Below are 22,146 nucleotides of genomic sequence, written 5' to 3'. Positions count from 1 at the left end.
TTCCTATGCCTCATCTCTTTGGCATGAAATATACTTCCATGATGTATTTTTGTGTTTGTGCACGTTGTGAAATTTCCCTTCAATGTGCTATAATATCTGTGCTGTGCATAAGTGAATTGAAAATTTGTTGTCCTACCTCTGTTATTTGATCTTAATTTCATTCCTTTCCAAGATGGTGTTTTGACCTTCCCACCCCCTTTCAACATCCCTCCAGAGAACTGATCAATACCTGCTGCTTTCCTTCTATTCAGATGATGGGTAGTGTTGGATAACTCTGTAATCTTTGCTATCCTGTTCATCATCAGATTCTCCAAGCACAGACCTTCACACAGGAGTTCTTCAGACGGCATGTAGGAGCCATGCCTATTTCCAAAAGGTCAAAGAAAGTCCTGGTAGGTTCTCTTGTTATTTATTTAGATTTCCTGAGATAGAGAAAGCAATGCATGATAAAAGTGAAATATTTTAAGTTCTGACCTTGTAGGCTTCCACAAAGTTTCACCAGCTGGGTGTCATTTGATCCACTTCTACGTTTTTGTAATCTGTACTTGACCTAGTTCGTGATCCAGCCATTTCCAGCAGGTTAGTTTAATGTGACTGTTTAAGTATTTGCAGGAGATACCTAAGTGAGAAAATAAGGTATTTACTGACTAAAGAATGTAAGTCTTGTCTTGAAGCTGCTTTCTGGTGTTCCAAAGTGACTCACACAGAGTCAGAGACAAGAGAAATCTTCAAGGGTTTTTTTCGTAATCCTGCATAAAGCCTCATGATTCCCCCTTGTACTCTAAAGAAATATGAAAAAGAAAAGTAGATCTGTTCCCTGCCACATAAGCAGTCATGTCATTCATACTAAAATGAAGGGTAAAATATAAGTACTTGTGCTTAAAGTTAGAGCCAACAGATAACACTGTTTTGAACTAAAGGAAGGAGAAATAATGAGCAATTCTTATTTTGTGAGGGAGTGGGCACTGATCAGATGATGCTAAATCTGAATGCAACAGCACCAAGCTTCCAGCAGAGAGGCTGCTAGAATTGCCTAGGCACTGGCTGGTAATCAGGAGGAACTGTCAAACCTGAAGAAAGGTGAATGATTTTAATGAGTGCCAACCTTCCATGATACCTGAGATTACTCTCTAAAATACTGTTTTGAATTGCCTTTTAAAATATGCTTCATTTATTTCAGATTTAACTTGCATTAGTTTTAAATCTGTCCTTTTCTGCTGTTTCTCCTTATGCTGTGCATTGTGTATATTTGTATCCAGCTGTGCACATGCTTGGGTGCATCATGGATTGGTCTGTATAGTAAAGTCATGAAGTATTTATGACTAGATCTTAGTCTCAGATGGATAAAATTGCACCAATATCTTCTGAGGAACACAAACCAGACCAGTAGCATGTCATAAACATGACTGAATTTTGACTTAAAATAATTGAGCTGACAATACACGATAATGCCAGAGCCTGTAATACCTGCTGAAGTGATCTTTATTTTAAAAGGATTTTGTCAGCATAACTTCTTAACATTCATGTTGGAAAGCATAAAATAAAAACGAAACACATGTTTCTGGTGGAGCATGTGTGCTAATGTTTAGCACACTGTTTCCTGACACTTTTCTTTCAAGGCTTGCTTTATAAAAGTACTGGTTCCTCTGTTCCCTGGTAGCATTTAGAAAGGACTTGTTTTAAAGGACTTTTTGACAAGGCAATAACTGGTTTTGTATAGAGATAGATACTTACATGCATACATACTTTTACATGTATGCTTTGTCATGTATTTTAGTAAATTTTCAGGCTGAGGGATATGTTTTGTTGATTAAAATTAAATACCGATATTCCAGCTTTTTCAACTGTTAAATACAATTAAACTTAATTTCAATTTTGTTAAAAATAGAAACCCAAACAATTTCATTTTTTAAATTGTTTTGGCTAAGAAAATGTAATTTTCCTTCAGATAAAATTCTGCAAAATCAAGATAAACTCCTGAAATGACTATCTGATACTGGGGGAAAAAAACAGAACAAACACCACAACACAGCCAGAAGTCTCTGCTGATTGTGTGAGTTTTAAAATACAGATTTCCCATTCCTGGGAACTGCACAACCATTGACTAACTTGTGGTATCTGGGAGCCTTGGATATTGTCAGCAGCAGTGTCATTGAGAAGGTAGACTTAATTGATTAAGCTTATGGACTTAATTGATTAAGCTTATGTTACCTCTTTCACATGGTAATATGATTTTTTCGCCTCCTGCAATATTGTGTGATTTTAAACTATCTGTTCTGAAATAATACAAAATGTTGTGTTATTCAAACTATCTGTAAGAGCTTCAACCAAAACCTGAATAGTTTTAATGTTACTAAATATCAAAGTTGAATAGTTTGAATGTTGCTAAATATAATGCAGCTCAACAATGCAGAAAAATCTGTGTCATGTTTTCCTAGGTTAAGAGGATCTCTCTTAGATTTATTCTATTTTATTTCTGCTTAGTCCTTCTCAAAGGTGCCAATCTAAGAGCAGAAAGTAAGACAAAATTTACACATTATACACAGCATAAGAACTGAATGATCCACATACTGTCCTTTGAACACACACACACACACACCCCCACACGCACACGAATCAAGATTATAAATTCATCTGAATTTAATGAATTTTGTGATACTGAGATTTGTGATATTTGTTATCTAAGTTCTTCTTAAAGCTTTAATTCCTAAAATCAAAGGATGACTTTGAAATTTTAGCTTTTTCTATTTTTTTGGGTTTCCTTCCTTTCTTTTTTCCTTTTTCTCTTCCTTTCTTTCTTTTGCTGTAGTTCCAATAATTCTGTTGCTTCCTTGGTTGCAGAGAAAAGCTTGAAAACACCCCTGAATAAGTGTTTGGGTTTTCTTTTTTAAAAAAGTATATTTTTACATATCTTGCTTCATTATTTGAAAGCCAGTTCAGGCTTTCAGTGGAACATAGAGCAGGCATACATATTAGCAGAATCTCCTGTTTCCTATAAGACCCAAGTTGTATCCTAATGCCAAAACGAACCATCCTCCTCAAATGGCACTGAGTGAGAAGCAGAGAAAGGAATATTTTGAAGAATATCACATGACTAGAGAAAAAGATATATGGGGCCTCTGGCTGCTGCAGCAGCATCTTCTTCTGCAAAGAACTCATCAGATCTTTGCCGTATCCACCAAAATGAACATCGTATTTAACTGATCTAGGGAGTGTAATTGGCTGAGATGTCATAAATGCAGATTCTTGCTTCCAGTCCATCAGGAATGTTTGTTTAAATTCAGAGGTCAAGGCTGTATTGCTGGTTTGAAGTCCAGTATTTCAGGTGGGCATAGAAAAAAATTCATCACAGAAGAGAAGATGTAAACTGCGGAGACAAAAGTCTTCACATTTTATATCTGTTTAAATATATATATATATGTATAGGTGCTAGAGGGTATGGGATTTATTTTTCTTCAAAATTTGTATAACAGTATAAATTTCATATTCACTGGAAAATAACAAGCTGTTTTTAAGTGATGGCTTCATGTCAGTGCTGAAGGCTGTGGTTGTGATTGCTAGAGGGATGAAATGCCCATTAAAGATGGCAATTTTACTAGCACTATGGGATTTCTGGGTACACAGTGAATTTAGCCATGAAAAAACTGTTTTTTGGCAGAAACATGCACTTTGTCCTAGATTCAGTTTATAAATACCACTCAAAATATCATTGTCTTTTTCTCTGTGTGTGTATGTGATTACTCTCAAGATGGGAAATGGGCATTTCCACACAGCTCGAAAGCTGTGATCCTTGAAAACCCATCTTTATTCTCTGTCAAGTATGACTGGAGTAGATTACATTACAGTATTAAAAATACTAGAGAACAAAACCCTTGAAATATTACCCTAGTAAGCTACCAAAATAACGGCAGGTTTTTGTTTGGGGATTTTTGGGATTTTTAATCTAGAATGTCAAATAAGTTTCAGCTTTCTTACTTTGTTAAAATAAACAATCACTTTATCACTATAAGAGAATTTACTTATACCTTGCAATCTGCATTTATCAATAGCACATTGTAAAAATAGAGCAATTACATTTAAATGACAGAGCTAAATATTGTGTCAGAGGTGTGAAGCAAATGGCATTGTTGCTTATTTCTTGAAAAATAATTTGCCTCATGAAAGCTACATTCTCAGGTTGTGAAACCCAGCAGAGCCTTTCTGTCAACAAGCAACAACTTTCAAGCAAATTATGTGATGCAATACATAGTGCTTCTGTATTTCACATGGTTATGTACACATTATGCATGAATTTTTCCTTGCTCAGAAAAGTTCTTCGTGTTAGATCCCACTCCTCTGCATACTAATGTAAATCATAAAACCCAAAGAAATTAACAGTTAAGCCATTCACCTACACTCTACTCACTTGGCTACCTCCATTCTGCTACTTCCCACACACACATCTCCATTCTCCACTTGAACAACCCACAATTTTATAATATTTATAATAAGGGAGATGGGAGCATTATTTGTCAGTGTGCCTTAAACTTCCCTTTGAATGGCCATGTTTTCAGATATTCATATGAATGAACTTCAGATACTTAGTAGGATTTCAGATACTTATAACCTTTATTAGAATGAATTTTTCCTGTGTGTAGACCTCAGTCTGTAATTTTGGGAAAACTACCACCAATGCAGTGCAGCCATTTTCAGCAGAAAGCTGAGGTGAGGCAGGTGAATTTGCTCAGGTTTAAGTACACTGGTGACTGATTTTTGAGAATGTAAATTTTTTAGTAGTTAGGAAAAGGCTCTGAAATTGACCAAGAAAACAAACTTTTTGCTAAATCTGTGAAATTCTGTCCAACTTTAGCTAGGTTAGAACCACATGTGCTGTGATAGTTTTACCAGACTTTGCAGCTCTGTCAGAAATGAGAAAGGTCCATCCTGAAGTTGTAGGTGACAGACGAGGACTTTTCATTAAATAACAATTTTCAGTTGATGCAAGCTTTGTAGTGGCCAAGTCTGGGCCCTAGGAACTGAGGATCCGTGGATCCGTGTTTTCTTTATTATTGTTGCTCCTATTCATTATCTTTTGCCTCTTTGCAGGACCCACAAATGCAAGTTATAAGCCACAACTCCCCAGCGAGGTGATGCAAAACAGGGCAAACAAAAATCGCATTTCCCTGTAGGGGACCAATGCCACTGAAGTACAAGCAAGGAAGGACCCCTAGGAAGCCTTCCTGTTGTGTTGGTTTGCATTGCCCTGGCACATGAGCAGCTCTTGATGCAGTTTGTGAAGGCAAAGTGAAGATCTGAGAGGGAATTTAAAAAGGTAGAAGGTGAAGGCTTTACAGATAGTGATAGGGAATTCCTTTCCCAGGTGTAAGGGGTAACAGAGAAAAGAGCATGACTGGGCTTGTTTTGAAAGCATTACAGTTGGAGGAAGATACCTTGGCTCATAGACTAATTGGAAGCAAGAGCTGACCTTTTGAAATTGAACATAAGAGGGTCAGTGGTGAGCGGATAGGCCACAAAGGGCTTTGAAAGTCAAGACAAGTCATTTGTGTCTAATTCAACTGAGAAGGCTACAAAGAGCCAGACCTAGGGAGGGGCAAGGGAAGGAGATTTGTGTCAAGAGCTTGAGAGAAAGAGAGCTGAGACTGGAGGCGGGAGAGGGAGTTGGGAGAGCTGGGGAAGTGGCTGGACAATCTGAGATCAGCAATAGCAATAAAAGGGGGAGGGAGGATGGGATGTTGGAAGCAACCTTCCTATGAATGAAAGCTTGACAGAAAAGGCAGCAGTTTCTGAATTATTATAATATATTCCAAAGACATGCCAATTGAGGAGTTCACAATGCAGCTGTTGTTTCTGAGGGGATGAGAAATTATTTTACGAATTTATGCAAAGGACTTTTAAAGAGGTGGCAGACGAAGAAAAAATATCTACATAAAAAGGAAAGTTAATTGCTCCATAAAATGACTCACTGAGTGGTTCAAAAATCTTCTCATGCATAAACAGCAAAGTTTTACTGTTTGGGTATTTTTTGTTTGGTTCCTTCATACTGAAAGAGTAATTCTCACAGGCCAGTATCTCCAGAAATAGCAGTAGCTGCATAACTGGATGTTATGAAACAAAGCAAATATCTCTTGGTTATAGCTTCCTGAAACTGGAAAGTTATAGGACCCAAAGAAAGGATTTTCATTTCTATTCTCTGAATTTACATATGAACATTTGTTCAAAGTACTCGTGGTGTGCCTAACCTTCACCTTAGCTCTGAGACTGTCAGGGGCATAGCTACTTCCCTTGTACCACATTAAAAAAAGAATAAATACATAAAATCAAAGGTATTACTCTTGTAAATCACCATGCTAAAGGAATAAATGTTATGGGCACTGGACTTCAGGTGAGCTTACATGCTATGCTAGTAAATGGCCACCATAATAATCCACCCATTCCCTGTGAGGTTTTGTATCAGTTGATTCTGTTTCTCATATGACCAAATACAAAGACAATTCTGAAAATGCATGTTAGCGCCTTCAAATCATGGCTGTGGCTGGCAGTGTTCTGTACAGCCAAATAGGTACTTTATGATCCCAGATCTCTCTTCTTGTTGTACAATGTGCTTGTTTTGATGATGTCCAGAAGTCCAGTGAAACATGGGGTTTGCTCGGATGGGTGATGCACAGATGTGGATGATGCACAGATGTGGAACCAAAATGATGTGGATTTTGTGGCGACTGTCTAATTGTTCCTTTTTAGCATGGAGGCTGATTTCAAAGCAATGTTCTGCAAAGAATCCATCACCAACAGAATTTGCGGAGATGCCTTTTATGTGTGTTTAGGTGGCTTCTAACACATCACAGACCTGTTCTTTTATTTCAAAAGCAGCAGCTGGATGTTGTAGTTAGGCAGGTGTCTATAAGTCCCAGCTCATCAGATCCAAAGAGGAGAGCATTTTTCATGATGAGGTGGATGACTGAACTGCCAGACTTGGGAGAAACCAGGAGTGGGGACTTGGGTACCCTTGAGCTTTCACATGCATATTACATACTTACAAGCATATTTGCTCTCCAGCTTCTAGCTTGGAATTTGGATGGGGATGTTGCTCTAAATAAATGGGAAATGCAAAAGTATTATAAATAGCCTGAGGCCCCCTATATTTATATCATTTATGGCTGGGTGTGTTTGTGTTAGATGTGTTTCATATGGAGGTTTGTTTGTCAGCTCATGCTAGAGACAATGATTTTATTTTGATGATTAATACATATTATGTCATAGCACCTTATATTTGCAGGGAACTTTAGCTAAGCTTAAGACACAATGTAGGCTGTGTCACAATATTGGAGTGGTGCTGTCAGCATCGCCTTTAAGGTGTTGCCCACAAAAAAGGGGAGATAAATTCCCTTTCTAAATGAGATGAGCTTGTCTGCCACAGCTATAATGGCATTATTAAAAATCAAGGAACAAATTACGTTTTTCAGCTGCCGGAAGTGTCCAGTTTAGAGCAGCTCTCCTTGTTCCCCTTCCAGTGATGTTCCTTTGCTCCTCTGTAGGAAATCAGGATGAGTAGCTGCTCAACCTAGCTGACTTTTTATTCCTCTTTCTTATCCCTCTTTGTCGCTCACATCTGATTTCATAGACCCACAATACTAACTTTCTCCTGCTCTCTTTGCCTCTCAGAATAATCTGTCTGTCTGGTTCAGCTCCACTGCTCTAGCATCCCACACAGTTATTCACTAGGTCCCATGCAATACGCCATGACTACCTCAGGCCTTTATGAAAACTTCTTTTCTTTTGCTTCCTTGACTCTTCAGTGACCAGGATTTTAAAAAACAAACAAACAAATCTGTGCCAGGTTCTTCATTTTTTTCCTACTGTGCTTCATTTCAGAAACTAGAGTGACTATTAACTCTTCCATCTTTGCTCAAGACCAGTTTTAATTAAATAGGTTTTCTATTGTAGCAAACAATTTCTTTTCTGACCAACAATCCCTGTTCCATAAAGAATCCTGCATGTCTAGCCTGCTTAAGCTGTGCACATGAACAGTGAAAACTTCTTTGTTTTAAATACATTGTACCTGATGGTGCCATCTATTACTGTGTTTTACTTTGGCCTTTCACACCAAGTCTTGGTGCCCGTTTCGTATCTATATACTTTCTATAAAAATACATCTAATTATATTTTTATGCTATTTTTCTCTTCTATCAATTTGTCAAACAAACAGAAACATCTAAAAATAACTACAAAGAATTGACCTTTATAGAGGATGTGAGTGACATCTTTTTGTCACATGTCATGGTATCAGCCAATTCTGATAAGCACAGCTCAGGAACAGTTTGAGTAAAACTGCATGCACTTATAATTTTAATTGTTAATTTAAGAAAATTGGAGTTACCAGTCTACCCAAATTCTTCTATATGTATCTTGCAAGGTCTGTCTGCCCACTGTCCTCTTATTTTGTGATCTTAGCTGGTTTTCATGATGCTGAAATATAAAATTTTGGTCACATTTTATTTTTTTACAACAGAATACACTTTTCATGTCACACTTTAAAAAATACTCCTCCTCAAGAATCCCCCGTTGTCAAAGGCTTAAAAAACAATTAAAAGGTGGGTTAACTGGGTTTAAGTTATGATGATAGAGAAATTTAGCACAAAATCTCCTTTTCCTTAAGTAACTTATGAACTAGAATTATGAAATAAAATATCCCCAAAGGTATTTATACACCGCTTCACAAGGAGAACACACTTTGCTATATAAAGAGAAGGGATCTGTTAAATGACTGAGGCTTGGAACATCTGAGTACTCTTTAATGTTATTTACTCACTGTTGGCTTGAAGCCAGCGATAGAAACTCTTTAAAGACAACAGTGAAGAATTGGGCCCTGAGTGATGTTGTAATAACAAATTACCCCTCTCTTTCCTCCTCAGCTATCTCCATCTGTGAAATGGGAATAGCCTGTTTGTCAGAGCACACTTGTGAGGCATAATTCATTAATGCCTGTGAAATGGTTTGAGAAGATCGAATGGAAGTCTCTGTTCAAGTGTCAGGTATTATTAGCTCTGAAATGAAAGCTATTTTATATTGCTGCATCAGGAGCTACTTCAAGTCTCTTGTTCTATACAAATGACGAGTGGTACATGAGTGACATTTCTGTTGGCTTAATAGGATAGTCTATCCACAGTGCTAAAGGAAGGGTTTGTGCTGGTGAAATGACATTAGGGAGCGCTGCTGACACACTGAGCAACGTCACCCATTCCAGAAATGTTTTGATCTGGGTAGCCAGAGAACCAGGAAAAAAGAAGGTAAATGAGAAAAGAGAGAAAAGCAAGAAAAGGATGGTTGAGACAGAAGGTAGGGGAATGGGATGGAGGAAAGGAGGAAGGCAGGTAGAGCAGGGCAGATAACCTGGGAAAAAAAGATTAAAAAATGGAAAGAAATGTAAAAAGTGACTTTTCAATTAAATTAAAAAGGCAGTTGGATGTGTTTATTGCAAAAAACCACAACTTAACAAAAACAAGGCTGTAATGCCATCTTGGGGTTTCTAGTGACATCTCAATCCAGCAGAGTTCTGCTCATTTGGTTTGTGAATGTCAACAGAAACCCCTTGATGCCATTGAAGCTCACAGTTGCCTTTCATTGATTCTGTATTATTTCAACAGAGGAAAAATAACACCTTTATTTTCACAGCCAAAGTATCTCACACTGTGATAGAAATGTACATGGGCTTATTGAAGATTATCATCTCTGTTCATTTTTATCTAACTTCTCTGTTATCACTATGGATTAGAAAGATACATGTTCTTTTATGGCTGTTACAGGAAAGACTATTTGTCAAATATATCATAGTTCAAGTCTTTAGGCTAAGGGATATAACATAAATACATGTATATATATATTCTGTCCATCTGTCTTCTGCTGTTTATTGTTTCAAATTCACCTTGTCATTATAAATGTTACCCCAAACAAGCCTCTTACTGATCCTTCTGATGGTGTATACATTTTCCTCATATTTCACAGACAGGATAATCAAAGTTGAATAAAACCTATTTTGTGAAATGAGTGATATTTTGCACCATTCAGTCATGGGTATATATAAAACGTATTGGTACTTTAAGCCCAACGTTGTAACATGCAGAAAGTCCTTAAATTTTACTGAAGGAAGAGAGGTTCAGAGTGACCAAGTGGTATGTTTTCTCTTGGTCTCCAAAGAGTTCAGATAAATAGGTGTATTGGATCTGGCTGAAATGGAAGTAATTTTTCCCATAACAGCAGTCATAGTGCTGTGCTTTGTATTGGTAGGTAGAAAGGTGTTGATAGCATACCAGTGTTTTAGCTACTGCTGGGCCATGCTTGCACAGCATGAAGGCTGCCTCTCAACATTCCCCCCTCACCAGTAGGCTGGAGGGGGGCAAGGTCCTGGGAGGGGACGTAGCCAGGACAGCTGACTCAAAATGACCAAAGGGATATTCCATACCATATGATGTCTGCTCAGCAATAAAGCCTAAGAAAAGGTGGGGAGAGGGAGAGCAGCATTTAGGTTTATTACATTTGTCTTCTGGAGCAACCGCTATGCATACTGAAGCCCTGCTTCCTGGGAAGTAGCTGGACCTAGCCTGCTGATGGGAAGTAGAGAACAAATTATTTTGTTTTATTTCTTCCCCACATGCTTTGCTTTTGCTTTATTAAACTGCCTTTATCTTGACTCATGAGTTCTTTTCCATCTTATTTTCTCCCTCCCTGTCCTGCTGAGGGAAGAGATAGAGAAGTTTGCTGGGCACCTGGTGTCCAGCCAAGGTAAGCCCACTATAATAGGAAACAATGTCATTGTGAAATGTACACCCTGAACTATATATCCGGTGCATGAGTCACAAAAATTCCATTAATTAATTGTGTGAAAGAATTTTCACTCTCTGTGATGATGGTGTGAAATACCAACAATTAAATTATAGAAAATTAAAACATTATTCTATATAGATTGTTCTTAAAATAAATATTCTGATAATTGAGAAATATTCAAATAATTGCAACTTCCCTGTAGAAGTTTTTTTGTTTAGAAGCAGCAACATTCTGAAGAAGAATTTTGTAAGCTAATTTTATGGTATGTTAACTGAGCTGACATTTTTTTGTGCCTTAGGAAATTTTGTGACTGAGCTGAGTTCGCATACACCTAAACCCTCCCTAACAATCATTTGCCTATCTAGTCTGGGCTAAAATCCCTTTAGTGGTGAGAATTCTACCACCTTCTTATCTAGGTTGGACATGTGCTTCTCTGTCCTTACACCTAGGAAACCTTTTCCCAATTTCTCAGCCAAATCTTCATGGCTTCAGACTGAAATGGTTATTTCTCTTCCTGCTTGCTGTGGACATGGAGAAAATCAATCAGCAGCCTAACCATAACATCTTTCTGTGTAAGGGAAGATGTCATCATGCTCTCATCTCTTTTCTAAACACTATTCTCAATCTTTCCCCATTGGTCATGTTTTCTAAATTGCTCTAAATTTTTGTTGCTCTTCCATGGGTTTTCTCTCAGTTGTTAATATAATTTTTGAACAGTGATGCAAAAACCAGCCATCAGTTATCTTGCTGAGACCTTGTACATATTGCATAGATGACCTCTGGTGTCCTGCTCATATCCTGCTGCTAAGACATCCCAGAATGATGCTTTGTGTTTTTCCCAGTTCCATCTCACTGATGACTCTCACTCTGCCTTCGGCCTTCTCCACCGTGCAGTACTGGGCTGCAGTGCTGCTGTCTGCCCAGTACTTATTTTGTGTTTGTTTATTTGATACTTGCTACCTAAGAACTTATTTTTGATACTACAACTCCAAAACTTCTTGTACTGTGTGAGAATTTTAAATACACAGGCACTACATGTTCTGGCTGAGGGGATGCATTCAGTTCTGTGAATTGCCTTGAAACCCCATTAGTGTAGTAGAAGGCTATTATTATTAATCTTAAATAAATTTGTATATATTACCGCACATTTTGGGGAAAAAAGCTCAACTTTATTTCAGAACTTTAATTTTTTTAAAATTTTCTTTTTCCTTAGCAATGAGCACTTTAGTCTAACAGTCTTTAATTATCAAAACTTTATTGAAAACATCAAGAGTTATGTGAAGATACACTTGACCTGGAGTGAAGTATCGGGAGTTTTTAAACATTTAACTTATAGTATATATTAGTATGAAACTAAGTTGAGCAGAACCCATTAATGTCACAGTGGTCGGTTACCAATGGAAATAAATAATTCATGATGAAGGGAATTACTCTAATTAGCAGGCAGTTTGAGTCCTTTGATAAAACCCAGCTCTAATTCCGTGAAGGGCAGGAAGTGCTGTCATCAGTCAGCCCTGAAAAGATTAGCATCTATTATGAATGAGGTTAGACACCGTAGTGAAGTCATGTGTGTCCTGGAGACAAACTTAATATGTTCCAGAATGGGACACAGTTTGTCTCACCAACACATCATGATTCCTACTGGGCTATTGTATGTAATAACAAGAAAAGATCAGTTCTCCTTCCTATCATTCTCCCCCTGTCCATCATTCTGACAACTGTGCAAATACATTTTCCATGCAAAGTAGGGAATGTGCCCTGAATACTTTTAAAATTGCATGAGATGTCAAAGGAAATGTGTTACCTTTTCTCAGCAACCTAAAACCAAACGAACCAAAATACCAGTGCAGAAAGAGGGTTTAAAAACACATCTGGTAAATATATGGGGTGTAGAAGGAGGTGTATCAGTTTTGAAGTACATTGATTTCATTTGAAAACATTATTGTCGTCTGTCATAAGATGCATAAATAAAGCTATAGATGTAGCTATGCATGACAGAAAGGTTTTAAAATAACTGGTGATGCTATGAGCTTACAGTAGCGGATAGCTATATAGAAGTAACATCCTGAAAAATTGCCTTAAATTCTGAAAGTATGGCCTTAAAAAAGGGAGAAACCTCTATGTGCTATGTATTTTCATTTAGAAATATTAACTGGTTCATTTGAGGAGACTAGCTGAGAGCAGTGGAAGCTTCATGGTTTTGTACTACATGCTGACGCAACATCAGCTGTGTTTCCATTTTTGCTTATGAGCCTTTTGAAATTATATGTTTCCGTTTTGCAATTTGATGCAATAATGAAGAAACTCCACATTTGTACGTTATTGTATTGCCTGTTTTTATTGTAGGAAATTAATTGCTCCTTTTATTTATGTTATTAAGGGGGGAGAAAACAATTTTGCAGTATTTTATCATTTGCTGTAATAATTATCATACTAGTAATACAACGGAAGCCTTAGAAACAGAGTATATTATGTTCAAATGTCTGAATGGCACTTAATATGCTGACACTTGTGGCTGGGGAATGTTGGTCTTCAAACTATATTGAAAAAGGTAACAATACATTACTAATAATACCCCTGATGAGCTTAAGATGATTTCTAATGTAGAAATGAAGACGAAAAGAGTAAGTGTAGTCAACACAAGAAATGATTTTCATAGAAACAGAACAATATCGCAACTCACCTGTCCAAATACTAAATGACAATGGAGCACTGATACTGCAGAGAGTGCCAAGATCAAGTGCCATACTAACTTCAAGGAGATTCATAGATGAGGTTAAAAAATTGGTGACCTTCTTTGGAGGGTTTATTGTTCTGAGTTCCTGGAGGAAAGAAGATATACAAGGTAGCTGAGCTTGATTTGTTCATTTTTGTCTTGAATTCACTGTCTAGTAAAATCAGAACGAAGTCCAGCTATATGAGCATTGTTGATTTTGAGTCTGCCATCTCTGTGTACTTTTTTAAAATGACCTACAGGGTGAGTGTGCCTTGGGCTGGTGAATGGGTTAATTCAGCTCATTAAAATCGATTTACTTACACATATGTGAGAACAGGTGTACACTATAACCACTATTTTTACCACTATGTTGATGGGGGCATGGTGCTTGGAAGCAGAAAAGCTATGTTCTGGAGAGCTTGCACTATTAGGTACCAGTTTAGGCAACTAACCACATGTACTTTGAAATCACATCAGACAATTAGAGAAAACAGGGAAAAGATTGTAGCAAAAATATGATTTTGTCAAATCTCTCGAGGTCCTCAACTGGCCATCTAGTTTTGGTTGTTGTCATAAGATACATAATTCACTGGTATCTTTCATGAAGTTCACAAACTGGCTTGTACACTTTTTTCCAGGTCAAAAATGCTCCTAAGTGTAAATGTAAGAATTTATCAAAACATCGTTCGTCCATATATTCCAATAACACCTGTCCCAGTCATACTTTGATAGAAACTGACAGAGAGAGAAGCAGAGGAATGAATTCTTTTTCCAAAGTATCTTCTCCCGACCTTTCCTGTCTTGTCTGAGGAAAGCTGAAGTAACTCAACATAGATACTTTGCCTTTTTTGTCTGTGAAGTGTGGTACACTTTTCAGGTGCTGTTGGGTATTTTTCTAGATTATTATTCTCTTCTTAATTCGTAGTGTGAAGCACAAAGACTGGGTGAGGGTTTGTGGCCAAAGGCTGGTTATATCCAGCTGTGCTCTGTAGCTCCGTGTGAGGTTTCCACCAGGCACTGGATAGCCTGATGTCAGTGAGCCCGAGTTGTAGAATCTTAGAATGGTTTGGGTTGGAAGGGACCTTCAAAGGCTATCTAGTCCAACTCCCCTGCAATGAGCAGGAACATCTTCAACTAGATCAGGTCATCATGGACATATCTAGCCCTTTCAGTCAATAAATCACAAGTAATTATGTGGCTTGGCTGTATGCCCACTGAACAAAGACACTGCAAGTGCAACCAGAGTAAGTTTTTAATCTGCTGATTTTCCTTGAACAATGTGTTTAAACAGTACACTATCCTTATATTCTGTTATTCTGCTTTCAGCACCAGGAAGGTGATACTGGCAAATGGTTAACTGCACAGATTTATGACTCTCATAGTATACTGGCATTGCTACGTTCCTGTGACAAAATCCAAGTTCTTATCTACTGGGACAGACAGAGTCACTGCATCAGTAAGGAAAACTAGGGAAGTCACAGTAGTTCTTGCACATTGTGACAAAGAGGGCACACACCTCAGGCAGCTGTGACTGCTCTTCTACATTGTACCAAAAATGGAGAATTCTGCAGGACTTCAATATTTTAAAACCCACCAAGCTAGTGAAAGAAGATCTTTTCACGGAGGCACTACTTACCTTAGCAGCTGTCTCACCTGTCCTCTCACTGAGGCATCCTTATGGGATATTATCCATTAACCAATGCCTCTCCTTCCTGCTATTTTGCAACTAGTGTTTACATGTGTCACCACCTGTCTCTATTGCTCTTAATCCTCACTTGCACCCTCCCATAAAACCAATATGGCAAGATTTTCAGCAAAGGACACATCATTCACATTCACAACTAAATCTGTAACACACTGGACCATTTTCAAGGCTTACAAAAGGGGGTGTGACAGCCCATTCTCATTAACTACTGATCACACCTTTAATATGTTCTTGCTGCATGTTTTATTCAGGGACTCTTGTCATGCGTATCAATGTGAGACATCCCTTTCGTAAATAAAGGACTGTTTATACCTTCTTGTAAATAACAACAAAGAGCTAAAACTGTCCCAGTAAATATAACAGATTGGGGAAATATTCATTCTCAAGTACATCTTTGATTCATGATGCTTATAATATACTATGCTATCTAAACCAACTGCTGCCCATTATCCCCATCTCAGATCAGCTATGTTCTCAAATAAGTGCTAAAGACATTAGATATTGGCTGCTTCTATTGAACAGAAACATGAAGCATAAAAATGTATGTCCCTCAGTTTAGAATCATAGAATCATAGAATAGTTAGGGTTGGAAAGGACCTTAAGATCATCTAGTTCCAACCCCCCTGCCATGGGCAGGGACACCCCACACTAAACCATGCCACCCAAGGCCTCATCCAACCTGGCCTTGAACACCGCCAAGGATGGAGCATTCACAACCTCCCTGGGCAACCCATTCCAGTGCCTCACCACCCTCTCAGTAAAGAATTTCTTCCTTAGATCCAATCTAAACTTCCCCTGTTTAAGTTTGAACCCGTTACCCCTTGTCCTGTCACTACAGTCCCTGATGAAGAGTCCCTCCCCAGCATCCCTATAGCCCCCCTTCAGATACTGGAAGGCTGCTATGAGGTCTCCACGCAGCCTTCTCTTCTCCAGGCGGAACAGCCCCAACTTTCTCAGCCTGTCTTCATACAGGAGGTGCTCCAGCCCCCTGATCATCCTCATGGCCCTCCTCTGGACTTGTTCCAACAGTTCCACGTCCTTTTTATGTTGAGGACACCAGAACTGCACACAATCCTCCAAGTGAGGTCTCACGAGAGCAGAGTAGAGGGGCAGGATCACCTCCTTTGACCTGCTGGTCACGCTCCTTTTGATGCAGCCCAGGATACAGTTGGCTTTCTGGGCTGCGAGCGCACACTGAAGCCGGCTCATGTTCAGTTTTTCATCGACCAACACCCCCAAGTCCTTCTCTGCAGGGCTGCTCTGAATCTCTTCTCTGCCCAACCTGTAGCTGTGCCTGGGATTGCTCCGACCCAGGTGTAGGACCTTGCACTTGGCGTGGTTAAACTTCATAAGGTTGGCATCAGCCCACCTTACAAGCGTGTCGAGGTTCCTCTGGATGGCATCCCTTCCCTCTGGCTTATCAACCAAACCACACAGCTTGGTGTCATTGGCAAACTTGCTGAGGGCGTACTCAATCCCACTGTTTCCCAATTCACCATGAAATTAATGGGTTATTTCTGCTAGTAATGTAAATTCAGATGATGCAATTTCCACTCAGAAAGTTTTCTCTACATTTAGAAAAAGAGCAAATGGACTAGATGACCATTGTAGATCTCTTCCAACTGAAATATTCTATTATATTCTAAATTAATGATGAAAAGCAGAGAAAGGAAAAAAGATACAGATTCAAGTAGTATTGTATTATACTATGCCCTGTTTTTAGCATGTTTATATGCACCAAACCAAACCAAAGTCAACCAAAGTTGACTTTTTGTAGGTAGAGCAACAGGATGGAAAGAGACTGAAGTAAGGTTACAGGAATTTTCATTGAGAAGGCATTCAATTCTAAGCACATTACTGGAAGCATATAAAGCTGAGCGCATAGCAGCATAAGCAGGAAGAGATCATGAAGGCTAATATTGAAGGGACATAGAGAAAACAGTGTGATGCGAAGTGAATAGCATACGCTGAATGAGCTATCCTGAGCCCCACTGAAAAGAAGCTTGAGATACGCAGAAAAATGATGAGGCAGCTATGTCTTTGAAACAATACTGAGAAATAATACTGCTAGTATTACAGGCAAGTGAACTTTCTGCTGCTTTAGTTCTAACTGGTTGTACTTCATATCATGCCCAACCTGTCATCACTGGGCTTGCAGACGAAAAATGTAGGTCATATTCTAACTCTGTGTATGATGTTCCAGAGAGAATATTTTGGGAGCACTTCCTGTATTTTGAACAGAATGGAAGCCCTAGTTAAATTGAGAGAGAAATGCAGACATTCTCCCTACTGCACCCCTTGTGATCCTAGAGGAGGAAACAGATTTGCCATTGGTTTAGCAGCCTAAGACACTCCTGTGGCAAGTCTGCAGTTCTGATCAACTGGAGGTTCTTGTTCATCAGCAAGGTGAAGCCTGGTGTAAATAGCTGTAGTAAATTAGGCTTTTATGAAAAGTCTTAAATAATTTTTTTTGCTGGTGGTTTTCTCAATTTCTTAGGCTTTTTTTTTTTTTTCAGCTCCAGCTCTTCCCCTGCCAATGCCTCAGGCCCTCTGCTGCTGGTTTTCTGCACATTCACAGCACCACCCTGAACCTGCTGACTGCACCACCAAAGGAGATTGTGAAAGAGAAGTGAGAGCCCACTGGTAGGATGCTCTTTCAGTTGCTACACTCAAATATCAGATTCTTGTCTGTGTTTTCCATAAATAACTGTAATAATAGAAATCAGTGCTTACGTTTATCGATTGAACTCAAATCCCACTTGGCTCAATTATAAAATGTGAAGCCTCTAATACACAGCACACTGCAACATTTTGACAGAACTCTGGTTGTTGAGGGGTTTGCCTCCAAACTGGGTAACAGTGTGACCTTCTATAATCTAATCTATATGAATGCAAATTGTATTTTACCAATGAACCAAAATTTTGAAGCTAACAAACCTTCTCTGAGCAGTGTACTGTCACTTAATAATTAAATCAGTTCATAATTAAATCGGTACCCCTCTCCTGGACAGATTCACTAAGCTTTGCCTTTCTTTGAATAATACACCTTCAGACCAGTGCTTTGTTTTGATGTATTACAATGGTAGACTGAAGAGTTCATGTAATATATCATCATAGTCAGCTGTTGCTGGACGCCAAGGATTGAGAGACTGAGCCAGCTGTTTTTCTGGTGTGTTCTAGTAATGCATCACCAGATGATGCAAACTAATCATGTATTACTTCAAAATGACACCACCCAGAAAAAGAAGAGTCCAGAGGTGCAGGTTCTGTATAATGAGGCATTCAAAGTGTGAAACAGGGCTGCACCTGGAAATAAAGGTCTTGGTAATAAATCAGCTTTCTGTGGTATTATATTAGCAATGTGATTGCACAGGTACAGTTGTGTGTAATTTGATTTCCAGTGCCTCTTTGGGATGCTGCTTTTGTGTAGATCAAAGATAACCCTAGCAGCAGTTTTACCTTCATATCTCTTACAACTAAGCAGTTCACAATGCAAGCAACCCAGAACAAGGGACAGGGCAAATTTATATTGTCTCAACAAATTCAAAGACTTGAGATTCCTCCTCAGTTTGAAGTACTGTGAGGGCCACTCGGAATGTCACTCTTTTAGTGAACTGAGCCCACCTGTGGCAATGGGAGTACTCTTCGCTTTTGCCCCTGATAAGAGTACTGCATCCCAGAGGGGCAGAATGGACTGACCCAAAGCCTTGCAGTTGTGATTGACTTTTACTGCAGGCTGACTGAAGACAAGGAAGGCCAAAGGGCCATCTCTTCATTCCCTCTCTGTTTATCTTTCCCAAGCCACACATATGCAGAATCAAACCAAACAGTAATGGATCACCAATTATTAACATCAACTAGAAAACTATAGTAAGAGGTAGCAATTGTGAACATTTGCGTGCAAAACTCTATCTCCTTGATAAAGCAGGATTGTGTATGTGTAAAATATTTCCTCTGATTTTACTTTTAACCCCAGGGCAAGCACAAGAAAACAGAAAAAATGGAAAATTGTTTTTTAAGGTCATGAGCTGCATCTCTACCAGTAGCACTTCCAAGTACTTCTAGTTTGTTAGATGCAGTACTGTTTATAAATTTATATAATATTTGGCAAACCCTTGAAGATAAATAGGTCCTGTCCTCAACTCTTTTAATCATTATCTATGGAAGGTTTGCACTGCAAACAAAGGCGAAGTATATTTTAATAACAGTAAGTATACTTTTGTGTCTGTAGTCAGATATTATAAATCATAACACTACAAGATATTAGATATTTCTTTTGTGGCATGTAATTCTGAATCAAAATATTGGAACCTCATACATATAAAGGTTCATATCAGTACAGTGCACTCTGCCAGCTCAAATTTAATCAAATACCTTTGCAGAGAAGCTTTGCATGGCAGCCCTCATACTGGATCAGGTAGTTTCACAGCCTATCCTTTCATAGCCACCACAAGCCTAGCATAAATATTGTGCTGTGACGTACCCTGCAGAACAGTGATTATGTGCTCATATCTGATCCACCGCCAGTACTGTCATTTATTCTCTTCATTCTTGGTACTCCAAGGAGCTGGGTATTTTCAATCCCTGCCTTTTATCTCAAAGCAAAGCAGATGCTTAGCACTTCGCAAGGGCAAGTTCTATAAATCACACCTGTAATTTATTTCCTCCAGTTGATTGTGGGCAAAAATTCCAAGTGCAAATGATCTCAATAACCTACCAAAGATTTCTTGATTTTTTAAAAAGGAATGCAAGAATTTTCTGTGCTTGCTTTTTCAGACCATCTCATTTCATCCCCAAGATTATATACATGATTGGCAATCAACCTTGAAGCATCACAGAAACATTTTACTCAGTCTTAACTCCTCATCTTTTACTTTACTTTTATTTTTACCATATTTTTGTTTTTCCTTTAAACATTCTGGCTAATGCATATACAGGGCAAAAGTCCACATATCAGGAGTTATCCTTGCAAGGGGCCAGTCGAGTGTCAGGTAAACGTTCTGTCTGTGACACCATTTTGTCACAGTTAAATAATGATCATTAATATCTCCTTGAATGAGACTTCATGGAAATTGTAGTTCTGAACATGCAATCAGCTCATTTATGGCCTAACAAGTGTTGCCCTGAGCCAGCAGTTGACTGACACTCAAGAGTTTCTGAAAATTCACCTCATCTGCTACTTTTAGACACTGAGATGGCACTTTCTCTTATAATTTTTTTGGCACACAATGAGCATGTCTTCTCCAATCCATGTATGGAAAAATCACAAAATTTGTATTTAGCTCTCCTCATAAACTTGGACAATATGACAAGTTACTAATCCAAATAATTGTTTAGGATTATTGCAATTATAATTATTGTGCTGATAACAACACATTATTTCAGCTGACAATACATTAGTCCCACAGGGAGATAAACTGCAAGGCCAATGGATTTATCTCGGTAACAAAATGGATTGCTATTAACTATGATTGTAATTTTTCCATCCACTAAGAAATCTCCCATTGAGTTGTCTTTTGACTGGCTACAGCTGAAAGTTTTCTCTACATAACATGACTGGATCCTGAACTTGCACGATGTTGTTGTTATTATTATTGTTATTGTTATTATTCTGCTATTGTTTAGACAAGCTCCAAAAGCTTTTCTTAGCATCGTAGGAGTGGAATTTCTTGTTTTAAAAAGGCCTCTTAAAAATTACGAAATTCAAGACAAATAACGAATAAAACCAACTGTGAATCTATTAGGATTTTGCAGGGTAAATTCATAAATAAGAACAACAAATCAACCTAACTAGTATTTACTGTATGTTGCAGCGTGGAAGAGATGGCTCTACATCCATGATCTTCCACCTCTAAACCAGAGCCTTCACTATACTGATGATACAAACTTTGGACATTACAGTTACAGACTCTGATTTTGAGCTGTAGCAAGTGATATTTTTTATTCCTGATCTTTATCCTCAGTCTGAAACGTATCCAAGGACACCTCGATCAAGAGCAGAATCTTCCACAGTGATAATTTTTTTGTAGGAAAGCAAATGTACTGAACTGTATTGTTAAAAATCTTCAGCTCAAGTGTCTTCAAAGAGCTTTGGATCAGACCCTGAGTCTTTACTTCGCACTTACTTAACAAAACTGTTAAATATCCATATGTTTTGTTTAGTCCATCTGGCTCATCTCTCTCCTGTATGTGTATCACTGTGATGGACTGGTTTTCCTACTTTGTCTTTACAACATACAGTTTTTTAAAAAATAAATCAATTAATCCAGGACAAGAATACTATGAAATTCTTTGGAAATTTTGATAATCATCATAGATATTTATTTGCTAAAACAAAAAAAATACATTTGACACCACTAGACTAACATTAATATGCAAATCAGTAGACTATAAAATTCACTTTGGTGCCTCCAGGGCAGTATTTTTATAAATACAGAAACATAATCATGCATCCTCCAGAGGACTAAAAATAATTACACAAATTTACAACAAAGCCCAAGGCAGTGTCTCCTTTTAACTGTCTGGTTTTAATATAATTTAAATCTTGTTAAAACTTAATTACCAATTCTCTTCTGTAATAATTTAGGTGGAAGAGCTGAGATCTAAGCTTGCTGTTTGATAGAGAGAACTTCATCAGAGAAACAAAGACACAAAGGCACAGATTGACAAAATAGGACAATGCACAGAAAAACTTAGTAAAGGAAAAGTTATTGTAGGTGATAATGAAGAACAGAATATAAACACATCTATCAACAGCCACATAAAATGGAACTGAGCTGATATACCACCCTATATACAAACCTAAATACAATATTTACATAGAATCATAGAATAGAATCATAGAATAGTTAGGGTTGGAAAGGACCTTAAGATCATGAAGTTCCAACCCCCCTGCCATGGGCAGGGA

The sequence above is a fragment of the Psittacula echo genome (genome assembly GCF_963264785.1).
Source record: "Psittacula echo genome assembly, chromosome: 6".
Taxonomy (NCBI): domain Eukaryota; kingdom Metazoa; phylum Chordata; class Aves; order Psittaciformes; family Psittacidae; genus Psittacula; species Psittacula echo.
The sequence above is the reverse complement of the archived record's forward strand: the minus strand, read 5'-3'. Positions refer to the sequence as shown.